Genomic DNA, 17,001 nt, shown 5'->3' on the forward strand with positions numbered 1-17,001 from the left:
CAGCAAAATTCAACTCTACACTCTATTGAAATGAATGCATCACTTCCACTTCTATGCATTTTCAGTAAGGGATGTGTACATAACGATTCAGGGTCAGGTGGAACTGTATAGATTATGCATTTATCCTACTCAGAGCCATGGAATACTCAAACACAAGATGAATTCAGGAACCCACCGCATAACATTCAGAGTGGAACTACTAATATCTTTGTTTTCTTCTGTTAAAGCTAATGTTCCATTGTGTACAATAGGTAGTGTAACGGAAAGTAACTTCTCGATCATTGGTAGCACACTGATAAAATTGGTTGCATACTACACTAAATCATATGGTAAGGGAAATAATAAGGTTTACATAAAGTTAGCATATAGTAGTTTTCAGCAAAATTCAAGTCTACACTCTATTGAGCTGAATGCATTACTTTCACTTCTATGCATTTTCAGATAGGCATGTGTACATAACTATTCAGGGTGAGGTGGAACTGTATAGATTATGCATGTATCCTACTTTGAGCCATGGAGTACTGAAATACAAGATGAATCAGGAACCCACAGCCGAACATTCAGAGTGGAACTGCTAATATCTTCGTTTTGTTCTATAAATGCGATTGTTCCATTGTGAAGAATAGGAATTGTAACTGATAGTAACTTCTCGATCACTGGTAGCACACTGATAAAATTGGTAGCCTACTACTCTAAATCATATGGTAAGTTAAATAATAAGGTTTACATAAAGTTAGCATATAGTAGTTTTCAGCAAAATGCAAGTCTACACTCTATTGAAATGAATGCATCACTTTCACTTCTATGCATTTTCAGTTAGGGATGTGTACATAACGGTTCAGAGTGACGTGGAACTGTATAGATATTGCATGTATCCTACTCAGAGCCATGGAACACTGAAATACAAGATGAATTCAGGAGCCTACAACATAACATTCAGAGTGGAACTTCTAATATCTTTGTTTAGTTCTGTAAACGCTATTGTTCCAATTGTACAATTTGTGCTGTAACAGTAAGTAACGTCCCGATCATTGGTAGCACACTGATAAAATTGGTTGCATACTACACTAAATCATATGCTAAGTAAAATAATATGGTTTACTTCAAGTTAGCACATAGTAGTTTTCAGCAAAATTCAAGTCTACACTCTATTGAAATGAATGCATCACTTTCACTTCTATGCATTTTCAGTTAGGGATGTGTACATAACTATTCAGGGTGAGGTGGAACTGTATAGATTATGCATGTATCCTACTCTGAGCCATGGAATACTGAAATACAAGATGAATTCAGGAGCCTACAACATAACATTCAGAGTGGAACTGCTAATATCTTTGTTTTGTTCTGTAAATGCTAATGTTCCATTGTGTACAATAGGTACTGTAACTGAAAGTAACTTCTCGATCATTGGTAGCACACTGATAAAATTGGTTGCATGCTACTCTAAATCATATGGTAAGGAAAATAATAAAGTTTACATAAAGTTAGCATATAGTAGTTTTTAGCAAAATTCAAGTCTACACTCTATTGAGCTGAAATCATTACTTTCACTTCTATGCATTTTCAGATAGGCATGTGTACATAACTATTAACGCTGAGGTGGAACTGTATAGATTATGCATTTATCCTACTCAGAGCCATGGAATACTCAAACACAAGATGAATTCAGGAGCCTACAACATAACATTCAGAGTGGAACTTCTAATATCTTTGTTTAGTTCTGTAAACGCTATTGTTCCTATTGTACAATATGTGCTGTAACAGTAAGTAACGTCCCGATCATTGGTAGCACACTGATAAAATTGGTTGCATACTACACTAAATCATATGCTAAGTAAAATAATATGGTTTACTTCAAGTTAGCACATAGTAGTTTTCAGCAAAATTCAAGTCTACACTCTATTGAGCTGAATGCGTTACTTTCACTTCTATGCATTTTCAGTTAGCGATGTGTACATAACTATTCAGGGTGAGGTGGAACTGTATAGATTATGCATGTATCCTACTCTGAGCCATGGAATACTGAAATACAAGATGGATTCAGGAGCCTACAACATAACATTCAGAGTGGAACTGCTAATATCTTTGTTCTGTTCTGTAAATGCTAATGTTCCATTGTGTACAAATGGTGCTCAAACTGAAAGTAACTTCTCGATCATTGTTGGCACACTTATAAAATTGGTTGCATACAACTCTAAATCATATGGTGAGGGAAATAATAAGGTTTACATAAAGCTAGCATATAGTAGTTTTCAGCAAAATTCAACTCTACACTCTATTGAAATGAATGCATCACTTTCACTTCTATGCATTTTCAGTTATGGATGTGTACATAACGATTCAGAGTGACGTGGAACTGTATAGATATTGCATGTATCCTACTCAGAGCCATGGAATACTGAAATACAAGATGAATTCAGGAACCCACAGCATAACATTCAGAGTGGAACTGCTAATATCTTTGTTTTCTTCTGTTAAAGCTAATGTTCCATTGTGTACAATAGGTACTGTAACTGAAAGTAACTTCTCGATCATTGGTAGCACACTGATAAAATTGGTTGCATGCTACTCTAAATCATATGCTAAGTACAATAATATGGTTTACTTCAAGTTAGCACATAGTAGTTTTCAGCAAAATTCAAGTCTACACTCTATTGAGCTGAAATCATTACTTTCACTTCTATGCATTTTCAGATAGGCATGTGTACATAACTATTAAGTCTGAGGTGGAACTGTAGAGATTATGCATTTATCCTACTCAGAGCCATGGAATACTCAAACACAAGATGAATTCAGGAGCCTACAACATAACATTCAGAGTGGAACTTCTAATATCTGTGTTTAGTTCTGTAAACGCTATTGTTCCAATTGTACAATTGTTGCTGTAACAGTAAGTAACGTCCCGATCATTGGTAGCACACTGATAAAATTGGTTGCATGCTACTCTAAATCATATGGTAAGGAAAATAATAAAGTTTACATAAAGTTAGCATATAGTAGTTTTTAGCAAAATTCAAGTCTACACTCTATTGAGCTGAAATCATTACTTTCACTTCTATGCATTTTCAGATAGGCATGTGTACATAACTATTAAGTCTGAGGTGGAACTGTATAGATTATGCATTTATCCTACTCAGAGCCATGGAATACTCAAACACAAGATGAATTCAGGAGCCTACAACATAACATTCAGAGTGGAACTTCTAATATCTTTGTTTAGTTCTGTAAACGCTATTGTTCCTATTGTACAATTTGTGCTGTAACAGTAAGTAACGTCCCGATCATTGGTAGCACACTGATAAAATTGGTTGCATACTACACTAAATCATATGCTAAGTAAAATAATATGGTTTACTTCAAGTTAGCACATAGTAGTTTTCAGCAAAATTCAAGTCTACACTCTATTCAGCTGAATGCATTACTTTCACTTGTATGCATTTTCAGTTAGGGATGTGTACATAATGATTCAGGGTGAGGTGGAACTGTATAGATATTGCATGTATCCCTCTGAGAGCCATGGAATACTGAAATACAAGATGAATTCAGGAACCCACAGCATAACATTCAGAGTGGAACTGCTAATATCTTTGTTTTCTTCTGTTAAAGCTAATGTTCCAATGTGTACAATAGGTACTGTAACGGAAAGTAACTTCTCGATCATTGGTAGCACACTGATAAAATTGGTTGCATACTACTCTAAATCATATGGTAAGGCAAATAATAAAGTTTACATAAAGTTATCATATAGTAGTTTTCAGCAAAATTCAAGTCTATACTCTATTGAGTTGAATGTATTAATTTCACATCTATGCATTTTCAGATAGGCATGTGTACATAACTATTCAGGGTGAGGTGGAACTGTATAGATTATGCATGTATCCTACTTTGAGCCATGGAGTACTGAAATACAAGATGAATCAGGAACCCACAGCCGAACATTCAGAGTGGAACTGCTAATATCTTTGTTTTGTTCTGTAAATGCGATTGTTCCATTGTGAAGAATAGGAATTGTAACTGATAGTAACTTCTCGATCACTGGTAGCACACTGATAAAATTGGTTGCCTACTACTCTAAATCATATGGTAAGTTAAATAATAAGGTTTACATAAAGTTAGCATATAGTAGTTTTCAGCAAAATGCAAGTCTACACTCTATTGAAATGAATGCATCACTTTCACTTCTATGCATTTTCAGTTAGGGATGTGTACATAACGATTCAGAGTGACGTGGAACTGTATAGATATTGCATGTATCCTACTCAGAGCCATCGAACACTGAAATACAGATTGAATTCAGGAACCCACAGCATAACATTCAGAGTGGAACTGCTAATATCTTTGTTTTCTTCTGTTAAAGCTAATGTTCCATTGTGTACAATAGGTACTGTAACTGAAAGTAACTTCTCGATGATTGGTAGCACACTGATAAAATTGGTTGCATGCTACTCTAAATCATATGGTAAGGAAAATAATAAAGTTTACATAAAGTTAGCATATAGTAGTTTTTAGCAAAATTCAAGTCTACACTCTATTGAGCTGAAATCTTTTCACTTCTGTGCATTTTCAGATAGGCATGTTTACATAACTATTAAGTCTGAGGTGGAACTGTATAGATTATGCATTTATCCTACTCAGAGCCATGGAATACTCAAAGACAAGATGAATTCAGGAGCCTACAACATAACATTCAGAGTGGAACTTCTAATATCTTTGTTTAGTTCTGTAAACGCTATTGTTCCAATTGTACAATTTGTGCTGTAACAGTAAGTAACGTCCCGATCATTGGTAGCACACTGATAAAATTGGTTGCATACTACACTAAATCATATGCTAAGTAAAATAATATGGTTTACTTCAAGTTAGCACATAGTAGTTTTCAGCAAAATTCAAGTCTACACTCTATTGAAATGAATGCATCACTTTCACTTCTATGCATTTTCAGTTAGGGATGTGTACATAACTATTCAGGGTGAGGTGGAACTGTATAGATTATGCATGTATCCTACTCTGAGCCATGGAATACTGAAATACAAGATGAATTCAGGAGCCTACAACATAACATTCAGAGTGGAACTGCTAATATCTTTGTTTTGTTCTGTAAATGCTAATGTTCCATTGTGTACAATAGGTACTGTAACTGAAAGTAACTTCTCGATCATTGGGAGCACACTGATAAAATTGGTTGCATGCTACTCTAAATCATATGGTAAGGAAAATAATAAAGTTTACATAAAGTTAGCATATAGTAGTTTTCAGCAAAATTCAAGTCTATACTCTATTGAGTTGAATGTATTAATTTCACATCTATGCATTTTCAGATAGGCATGTGTACATAACTATTCAGGGTGAGGTGGAACTGTATAGATTATGCATGTATCCTACTTTGAGCCATGGAGTACTGAAATACAAGATGAATCAGGAACCCACAGCCGAACATTCAGAGTGGAACTGCTAATATCTTTGTTTTGTTCTGTAAATGCGATTGTTCCATTGTGAAGAATAGGAATTGTAACTGATAGTAACCTCGATCACTGGTAGCACACTGATAAAATTGGTTGCCTACTACTCTAAATCATATGGTAAGTTAAATAATAAGGTTTACATAAAGTTAGCATATAGTAGTTTTCAGCAAAATGCATGTCTACACTCTATTGAAATGAATGCATCACTTTCACTTCTATGCATTTTCAGTTAGGGATGTGTACATAACTATTCAGGGTGAGGTGGAACTGTATAGATATTGCATGTATCCTACTCAGAGCCATGGAATACTGAAATACAAGATGAATTCAGGAACCCACAGCATAACATTCAGAGTGGAACTGCTAATATCTTTGTTTTCTTCTGTTAAAGCTAATGTTCCATTGTGTACAATAGGTACTGTAACTGAAAGTAACTTCTCGATCATTGGTAGCACACTGATAAAATTGGTTGCATGCTACTCTAAATCATATGGTAAGGAAAATAATAAAGTTTACATAAAGTTAGCATATAGTAGTTTTTAGCAAAATTCAAGTCTACACTCTATTGAGCTGAAATCATTACTTTCACTTCTATGCATTTTCAGATAGGCATGTGTACATAACTATTAAGGCTGAGGTGGAACTGTATAGATTATGCATTTATCCTACTCAGAGCCATGGAATACTCAAACACAAGATGAATTCAGGAGCCTACAACATAACATTCAGAGTGGAACTTCTAATATCTTTGTTTAGTTCTGTAAACGCTATTGTTCCTATTGTACAATTTGTGCTGTAACAGTAAGTAACGTCTCGATCATTGGTAGCACACTGATAAAATTGGTTGCATACTACACTAAATCATATGCTAAGTAAAATAATATGGTTTACTTCAAGTTAGCACATAGTAGTTTTCAGCAAAATTCAAGTCTACACTCTATTCAGCTGAATGCATTACTTTCACTTGTATGCATTTTCAGTTAGGGATGTGTACATAATGATTCAGGGTGAGGTGGAACTGTATAGATATTGCATGTATCCCTCTGAGAGCCATGGAATACTGAAATACAAGATGAATTCAGGAACCCACAGCATAACATTCAGAGTGGAACTGCTAATATCTTTGTTTTCTTCTGTTAAAGCTAATGTTCCAATGTGTACAATAGGTACTGTAACGGAAAGTAACTTCTCGATCATTGGTAGCACACTGATAAAATTGGTTGCATACTACTCTAAATCATATGGTAAGGCAAATAATAAAGTTTACATAAAGTTATCATATAGTAGTTTTCAGCAAAATTCAAGTCTATACTCTATTGAGTTGAATGTATTAATTTCACATCTATGCATTTTCAGATAGGCATGTGTACATAACTATTCAGGGTGAGGTGGAACTGTATAGATTATGCATGTATCCTACTTTGAGCCATGGAGTACTGAAATACAAGATGAATCAGGAACCCACAGCCGAACATTCAGAGTGGAACTGCTAATATCTTTGTTTTGTTCTGTAAATGCGATTGTTCCATTGTGAAGAATAGGAATTGTAACTGATAGTAACTTCTCGATCACTGGTAGCACACTGATAAAATTGGTTGCCTACTACTCTAAATCATATGGTAAGTTAAATAATAAGGTTTACATAAAGTTAGCATATAGTAGTTTTCAGCAAAATGCAACTCTACACTCTATTGAAATGAATGCATCACTTTCACTTCTATGCATTTTCAGTTAGGGATGTGTACATAACGATTCAGAGTGACGTGGAACTGTATAGATATTGCATGTATCCTACTCAGAGCCATGGAACACTGAAATACAAGATGAATTCAGGAACCCACAGCATAACATTCAGAGTGGAACTGCTAATATCTTTGTTTTCTTCTGTTAAAGCTAATGTTCCAATGTGTACAATAGGTACTGTAACGGAAAGTAACTTCTCGATCATTGGTAGCACACTGATAAAATTGGTTGCATACTACTCTAAATCATATGGTAAGGCAAATAATAAAGTTTACATAAAGTTATCATATAGTAGTTTTCAGCAAAATTCAAGTGTATACTCTATTGAGTTGAATGTATTAATTTCACATCTATGCATTTTCAGATAGGCATGTGTACATAACTATTCAGGGTGAGGTGGAACTGTATAGATTATGCATGTATCCTACTTTGAGCCAAGGAGTACTGAAATACAAGATGAATCAGGAACCCACAGCCGAACATTCAGAGTGGAACTGCTAATATCTTTGTTTTGTTCTGTAAATGCGATTGTTCCATTGTGAAGAATAGGAATTGTAACTGATAGTAACTTCTCGATCACTGGTAGCACACTGATAAAATTGGTTGCCTACTACTCTAAATCATATGGTAAGTTAAATAATAAGGTTTACATAAAGTTAGCATATAGTAGTTTTCAGCAAAATGCAAGTCTACACTCTATTGAAATGAATGCATCACTTTCACTTCTATGCATTTTCAGTTAGGGATGTGTACATAACGATTCAGAGTGACGTGGAACTGTATAGATATTGCATGTATCCTACTCAGAGCCATGGAACACTGAAATACAAGATGAATTCAGGAACCCACAGCATAACATTCAGAGTGGAACTGCTAATATCTTTGTTTTCTTCTGTTAAAGCTAATGTTCCATTGTGTACAATAGGTACTGTAACTGAAAGTAACTTCTCGATGATTGGTAGCACACTGATAAAATTGGTTGCATGCTACTCTAAATCATATGGTAAGGAAAATAATAAAGTTTACATAGTTAGCATATAGTAGTTTTTAGCAAAATTCAAGTCTACACTCTATTGAGCTGAAATCTTTACTTTCACTTCTGTGCATTTTCAGATAGGCATGTTTACATAACTATTAAGTCTGAGGTGGAACTGTATAGATTATGCATTTATCCTACTCAGAGCCATGGAATACTCAAAGACAAGATGAATTCAGGAGCCTACAACATAACATTCAGAGTGGAACTTCTAATATCTTTGTTTAGTTCTGTAAACGCTATTGTTCCAATTGTACAATTTGTGCTGTAACAGTAAGTAACGTCCCGATCATTGGTAGCACACTGATAAAATTGGTTGCATACTACACTAAATCATATGCTAAGTAAAATAATATGGTTTACTTCAAGTTAGCACATAGTAGTTTTCAGCAAAATTCAAGTCTACACTCTATTGAAATGAATGCATCACTTTCACTTCTATGCATTTTCAGTTAGGGTTGTGTACATAACTATTCAGGGTGAGGTGGAACTGTATAGATTATGCATGTATCCTACTCTGAGCCATGGAATACTGAAATACAAGATGAATTCAGGAGCCTACAACATAACATTCAGAGTGGAACTGCTAATATCTTTGTTTTGTTCTGTAAATGCTAATGTTCCATTGTGTACAATAGGTACTGTAACTGAAAGTAACTTCTCGATCATTGGGAGCACACTGATAAAATTGGTTGCATGCTACTCTAAATCATATGGTAAGGAAAATAATAAAGTTTACATAAAGTTAGCATATAGTAGTTTTCAGCAAAATTCAAGTCTATACTCTATTGAGTTGAATGTATTAATTTCACATCTATGCATTTTCAGATAGGCATGTGTACATAACTATTCAGGGTGAGGTGGAACTGTATAGATTATGCATGTATCCTACTTTGAGCCATGGAGTACTGAAATACAAGATGAATCAGGAACCCACAGCCGAACATTCAGAGTGGAACTGCTAATATCTTTGTTTTGTTCTGTAAATGCGATTGTTCCATTGTGAAGAATAGGAATTGTAACTGATAGTAACTTCTCGATCACTGGTAGCACACTGATAAAATTGGTTGCCTACTACTCTAAATCATATGGTAAGTTAAATAATAAGGTTTACATAAAGCTAGCATATAGTAGTTTTCAGCAAAATTCAACTCTACACTCTATTGAAATGAATGCATCACTTTCACTTCTATGCATTTTCAGTTATGGATGTGTACATAACGATTCAGAGTGACGTGGAACTGTATAGATATTGCATGTATCCTACTCAGAGCCATGGAATACTGAAATACGAGATGAATTCAGGAACCCACAGCATAACATTCAGAGTGGAACTGCTAATATCTTTGTTTTCTTCTGTTAAAGCTAATGTTCCATTGTGTACAATAGGTACTGTAACTGAAAGTAACTTCTCGATATTTGGTAGCACACTGATAAAATTGGTTGCATGCTACTCTAAATCATATGGTAAGGAAAATAATAAAGTTTACATAAAGTTAGCATATAGTAGTTTTTAGCAAAATTCAAGTCTACACTCTATTGAGCTGAAATCATTACTTTCACTTCTATGCATTTTCAGATAGGCATGTGTACATAACTATTAAGGCTGAGGTGGAACTGTATAGATTATGCATTTATCCTACTCAGAGCCATGGAATACTCAAACACAAGATGAATTCAGGAGCCTACAACATAACATTCAGAGTGGAACTTCTAATATCTTTGTTTAGTTCTGTAAACGCTATTGTTCCTATTGTACAATTTGTGCTGTAACAGCAAGTAACGTCCCGATCATTGGTAGCACACTGATAAAATTGGTTGCATACTACACTAAATCATATGCTAAGTAAAATAATATGGTTTACTTCAAGTTAGCACATAGTAGTTTTCAGCAAAATTCAAGTCTACACTCTATTCAGCTGAATGCATTACTTTCACTTGTATGCATTTTCAGTTAGGGATGTGTACATAATGATTCAGGGTGAGGTGGAACTGTATAGATATTGCATGTATTCCTCTGAGAGCCATGGAATACTGAAATACAAGATGAATTCAGGAACCCACAGCATAACATTCAGAGTGGAACTGCTAATATCAGTGTTTTCTTCTGTTAAAGCTAATGTTCCAATGTGTACAATAGGTACTGTAACGGAAAGTAACTTCTCGATCATTGGTAGCACACTGATAAAATTGGTTGCATACTATTCTAAATCATATGGTAAGGCAAATAATAAAGTTTACATAAAGTTATCATATAGTAGTTTTCAGCAAAATTCAAGTCTATACTCTATTGAGTTGAATGCATTAATTTCACATCTATGCATTTTCAGATAGGCATGTGTACATAACTATTCAGGGTGAGGTGGAACTGTATAGATTATGCATGTATCCTACTTTGAGCCATGGAGTACTGAAATACAAGATGAATCAGGAACCCACAGCCGAACATTCAGAGTGGAACTGCTAATATCTTCGTTTTGTTCTATAAATGCGATTGTTCCATTGTGAAGAATAGGAATTGTAACTGATAGTAACTTCTCGATCACTGGTAGCACACTGATAAAATTGGTAGCCTACTACTCTAAATCATATGGTAAGTTAAATAATAAGGTTTACATAAAGTTAGCATATAGTAGTTTTCAGCAAAATGCAAGTCTACACTCTATTGAGCTGAATGCATTACTTACACTTCTATGCATTTTCAGTTAGGGATGTGTATATAACGATTCAGGGTGAGGCGGAACTGTATAGATATTGCATGTATCCCTCTGAGAGCCATGGAATACTGAAATACAAGATGAATTCAGGAACCCACAGCATAACATTCAGAGTGGAACTGCTAATATCTTTGTTTTCTTCTGTTAAAGCTAATGTTCCAATGTGTACAATAGGTACTGTAACGGAAAGTAACTTCTCGATCATTGGTAGCACACTGATAAAATTGGTAGCCTACTACTCTAAATCATATGGTAAGTTAAATAATAAGGTTTACATAAAGTTAGCATATAGTAGTTTTCAGCAAAATGCATGTCTACACTCTATTGAAATGAATGCATCACTTTCACTTCTATGCATTTTCAGTTAGGGATGTGTACATAACTATTCAGGGTGAGGTGGAACTGTATAGATTATGCATGTATCCTACTCTGAGCCATGGAATACTGAAATACCAGATGAATTCAGGAGCCTACAACATAACATTCAGAGTGGAACTGCTAATATCTTTGTTTTGTTCTGTAAATGCTAATGTTCCATTGTGTACAATAGGTACTGTAACTGAAAGTAGCTTCTCGATCATTGGTAGCACACTGATAAAATTGGTTGCATGCTACTCTAAATCATATGGTAAGGAAAATAATAAAGTTTACATAAAGTTAGCATATAGTAGTTTTTAGCAAAATTCAAGTCTACACTCTATTGAGCTGAAATCATTACTTTCACTTCTATGCATTTTCAGATAGGCATGTGTACATAACTATTAACGCTGAGGTGGAACTGTATAGATTATGCATTTATCCTACTCAGAGCCATGGAATACTCAAACACAAGATGAATTCAGGAGCCTACAACATAACATTCAGAGTGGAACTTCTAATATCTTTGTTTAGTTCTGTAAACGCTATTGTTCCTATTGTACAATATGTGCTGTAACAGTAAGTAACGTCCCGATCATTGGTAGCACACTGATAAAATTGGTTGCATACTATACGAAATCATATGCTAAGTAAAATAATATGGTTTACTTCAAGTTAGCACATAGTAGTTTTCAGCAAAATTCAAGTCTACACTCTATTGAGCTGAATGCGTTACTTTCACTTCTATGCATTTTCAGTTAGGGATGTGTACATAACTATTCAGGGTGAGGTGGAACTGTATAGATTATGCATGTATCCTACTCTGAGCCATGGAATACTGAAATACAAGATGGATTCAGGAGCCTACAACATAACATTCAGAGTGGAACTGCTAATATCTTTGTTCTGTTCTGTAAATGCTAATGTTCCATTGAGTACAAATGGTGCTCAAACTGAAAGTAACTTCTCGATCATTGTTGGCACACTTATAAAATTGGTTGCATACAACTCTAAATCATATGGTGAGGGAAATAATAAGGTTTACATAAAGCTAGCATATAGTAGTTTTCAGCAAAATTCAACTCTTCACTCTATTGAAATGAATGCATCACTTTCACTTCTATGCATTTTCAGTTATGGATGTGTACATAACGATTCAGAGTGACGTGGAACTGTATAGATATTGCATGTATCCTACTCAGAGCCATGGAATACTGAAATACAAGATGAATTCAGGAACCCACAGCATAACATTCAGAGTGTAACTGCTAATATCTTTGTTTTCTTCTGTTAAAGCTATTGTTCCAATTGTACAATTTGTGCTGTAACAGTAAGTAACGTCCCGATCATTGGTAGCACACTGATAAAATTGGTTGCATACTACACTAAATCATATGCTAAGTAAAATAATATGGTTTACTTCAAGTTAGCACATAGTAGTTTTCAGCAAAATTCAAGTCTACACTCTATTGAAATGAATGCATCACTTTCACTTCTATGCATTTTCAGTTAGGGATGTGTACATAACTATTCAGGGTGAGGTGGAACTGTATAGATTATGCATGTATCCTACTCTGAGCCATGGAATACTGAAATACAAGATGAATTCTGGAACCCACAGCATAACATTCAGAGTGGAACTGCTAATATCATTGTTTTCTTCTGTTAAAGCTAATGTTCCATTGTGTACAATAGGTACTGTAACTGAAAGTAACTTCTCGATATTTGGTAGCACACTGATAAAATTGGTTGCATGCTACTCTAAATCATATGGTAAGGAAAATAATAAAGTTTACATAAAGTTAGCATATAGTAGTTTTTAGCAAAATTCAAGTCTACACTCTATTGAGCTGAAATCATTACTTTCACTTCTATGCATTTTCAGATAGGCATGTGTACATAACTATTAAGGCTGAGGTGGAACTGTATAGATTATGCATTTATCCTACTTTGAGCCATGGAGTACTGAAATACAAGATGAATTCAGGAGCCTACAACATAACATTCAGAGTGGAACTTCTAATATCTTTGTTTAGTTCTGTAAACGCTATTGTTCCTATTGTACAATTTGTGCTGTAACAGCAAGTAACGTCCCGATCATTGGTAGCACACTGATAAAATTGGTTGCATACTACACTAAATCATATGCTAAGTAAAATAATATGGTTTACTTCAAGTTAGCACATAGTAGTTTTCAGCAAAATTCAAGTCTACACTCTATTCAGCTGAATGCATTACTTTCACTTGTATGCATTTTCAGTTAGGGATGTGTACATAATGATTCAGGGTGAGGTGGAACTGTATAGATATTGCATGTATTCCTCTGAGAGCCATGGAATACTGAAATACAAGATGAATTCAGGAACCCACAGCATAACATTCAGAGTGGAACTGCTAATATCAGTGTTTTCTTCTGTTAAAGCTAATGTTCCAATGTGTACAATAGGTACTGTAACGGAAAGTAACTTCTCGATCATTGGTAGCACACTGATAAAATTGGTTGCATACTATTCTAAATCATATGGTAAGGCAAATAATAAAGTTTACATAAAGTTATCATATAGTAGTTTTCAGCAAAATTCAAGTCTATACTCTATTGAGTTGAATGCATTAATTTCACATCTATGCATTTTCAGATAGGCATGTGTACATAACTATTCAGGGTGAGGTGGAACTGTATAGATTATGCATGTATCCTACTTTGAGCCATGGAGTACTGAAATACAAGATGAATCAGGAACCCACAGCCGAACATTCAGAGTGGAACTGCTAATATCTTCGTTTTGTTCTATAAATGCGATTGTTCCATTGTCAAGAATAGGAATTGTAACTGATAGTAACTTCTCGATCACTGGTAGCACACTGATAAAATTGGTAGCCTACTACTCTAAATCATATGGTAAGTTAAATAATAAGGTTTACATAAAGTTAGCATATAGTAGTTTTCAGCAAAATGCAAGTCTACACTCTATTGAGCTGAATGCATTACTTACACTTCTATGCATTTTCAGTTAGGGATGTGTATATAACGATTCAGGGTGAGGCGGAACTGTATAGATATTGCATGTATCCCTCTGAGAGCCATGGAATACTGAAATACAAGATGAATTCAGGAACCCACAGCATAACATTCAGAGTGGAACTGCTAATATCTTTGTTTTCTTCTGTTAAAGCTAATGTTCCAATGTGTACAATAGGTACTGTAACGGAAAGTAACTTCTCGATCATTGGTAGCACACTGATAAAATTGGTAGCCTACTACTCTAAATCATATGGCAAGTTAAATAATAAGGTTTACATAAAGTTAGCATATAGTAGTTTTCAGCAAAATGCATGTCTACACTCTATTGAAATGAATGCATCACTTTCACTTCTATGCATTTTCAGTTAGGGATGTGTACATAACTATTCAGGGTGAGGTGGAACTGTATAGATTATGCATGTATCCTACTCTGAGCCATGGAATACTGAAATACCAGATGAATTCAGGAGCCTACAACATAACATTCAGAGTGGAACTGCTAATATCTTTGTTTTGTTCTGTAAATGCTAATGTTCCATTGTGTACAATAGGTACTGTAACTGAAAGTAGCATCTCGATCATTGGTAGCACACTGATAAAATTGGTTGCATGCTACTCTAAATCATATGGTAAGGAAAATAATAAAGTTTACATAAAGTTAGCATATAGTAGTTTTTAGCAAAATTCAAGTCTACACTCTATTGAGCTGAAATCATTACTTTCACTTCTATGCATTTTCAGATAGGCATGTGTACATAACTATTAACGCTGAGGTGGAACTGTATAGATTATGCATTTATCCTACTCAGAGCCATGGAATACTCAAACACAAGATGAATTCAGGAGCCTACAACATAACATTCAGAGTGGAACTTCTAATATCTTTGTTTAGTTCTGTAAACGCTATTGTTCCTATTGTACAATATGTGCTGTAACAGTAAGTAACGTCCCGATCATTGGTAGCACACTGATAAAATTGGTTGCATACTACACGAAATCATATGCTAAGTAAAATAATATGGTTTACTTCAAGTTAGCACATAGTAGTTTTCAGCAAAATTCAAGTCTACACTCTATTGAGCTGAATGCGTTACTTTCACTTCTATGCATTTTCAGTTAGGGATGTGTACATAACTATTCAGGGTGAGGTGGAACTGTATAGATTATGCATGTATCCTACTCTGAGCCATGGAATACTGAAATACAAGATGGATTCAGGAGCCTACAACATAACATTCAGAGTGGAACTGCTAATATCTTTGTTCTGTTCTGTAAATGCTAATGTTCCATTGAGTACAAATGGTGCTCAAACTGAAAGTAACTTCTCGATCATTGTTGGCACACTTATAAAATTGGTTGCATACAACTCTAAATCATATGGTGAGGGAAATAATAAGGTTTACATAAAGCTAGCATATAGTAGTTTTCAGCAAAATTCAACTCTTCACTCTATTGAAATGAATGCATCACTTTCACTTCTATGCATTTTCAGTTATGGATGTGTACATAACGATTCAGAGTGACGTGGAACTGTATAGATATTGCATGTATCCTACTCAGAGCCATGGAATACTGAAATACAAGATGAATTCAGGAACCCACAGCATAACATTCAGAGTGTAACTGCTAATATCTTTGTTTTCTTCTGTTAAAGCTAATGTTCCATTGTGTACAATAGGTACTGTAACTGAAAGTAACTTCTCGATCATTGGTAGCACACTGATAAAATTGGTTGCATGCTACTCTAAATCATATGCTAAGTACAATAATATGGTTTACTTCAAGTTAGCACATAGTAGTTTTCAGCAAAATTCAAGTCTACACTCTATTGAGCTGAAATCATTACTTTCACTTCTATGCATTTTCAGATAGGCATGTGTACATAACTATTAAGTCTGAGGTGGAACTGTATAGATTATGCATTTATCCTACTCAGAGCCATGGAATACTCAAACACAAGATGAATTCAGGAGCCTACAACATAACATTCAGAGTGGAACTTCTAATATCTTTGTTTAGTTCTGTAAACGCTATTGTTCCAATTGTACAATTTGTGCTGTAACAGTAAGTAACGTCCCGATCATTGGTAGCACACTGATAAAATTGGTTGCATACTACACTAAATCATATGCTAAGTAAAATAATATGGTTTACTTCAAGTTAGCACATAGTAGTTTTCAGCAAAATTCAAGTCTACACTCTATTGAAATGAATGCATCACTTTCACTTCTATGCATTTTCAGTTAGGGATGTGTACATAACTATTCAGGGTGAGGTGGAACTGTATAGATTATGCATGTATCCTACTCTGAGCCATGGAATACTGAAATACAAGATGAATTCAGGAACCCACAGCATAACATTCAGAGTGGAACTGCTAATATCTTTGTTTTCTTCTGTTAAAGCTAATGTTCCATTGTGTACAATAGGTACTGTAACTGAAAGTAACTTCTCGATCATTGGTAGCACACTGATAAAATTGGTTGCATGCTACTCTAAATCATATGGTAAGGAAAATAATAAAGTTTACATAAAGTTAGCATATAGTAGTTTTTAGCAAAATTCAAGTCTACACTCTATTGAGCTGAAATCATTACTTTCACTTCTATGCATTTTCAGATAGGCATGTGTAAATAACTATTAAGTCTGAGGTGGAACTGTATA

Source organism: Hemitrygon akajei, chromosome 5 (assembly GCF_048418815.1).
Source record: "Hemitrygon akajei chromosome 5, sHemAka1.3, whole genome shotgun sequence".
NCBI classification, from domain to species: Eukaryota; Metazoa; Chordata; class Chondrichthyes; order Myliobatiformes; family Dasyatidae; genus Hemitrygon; species Hemitrygon akajei.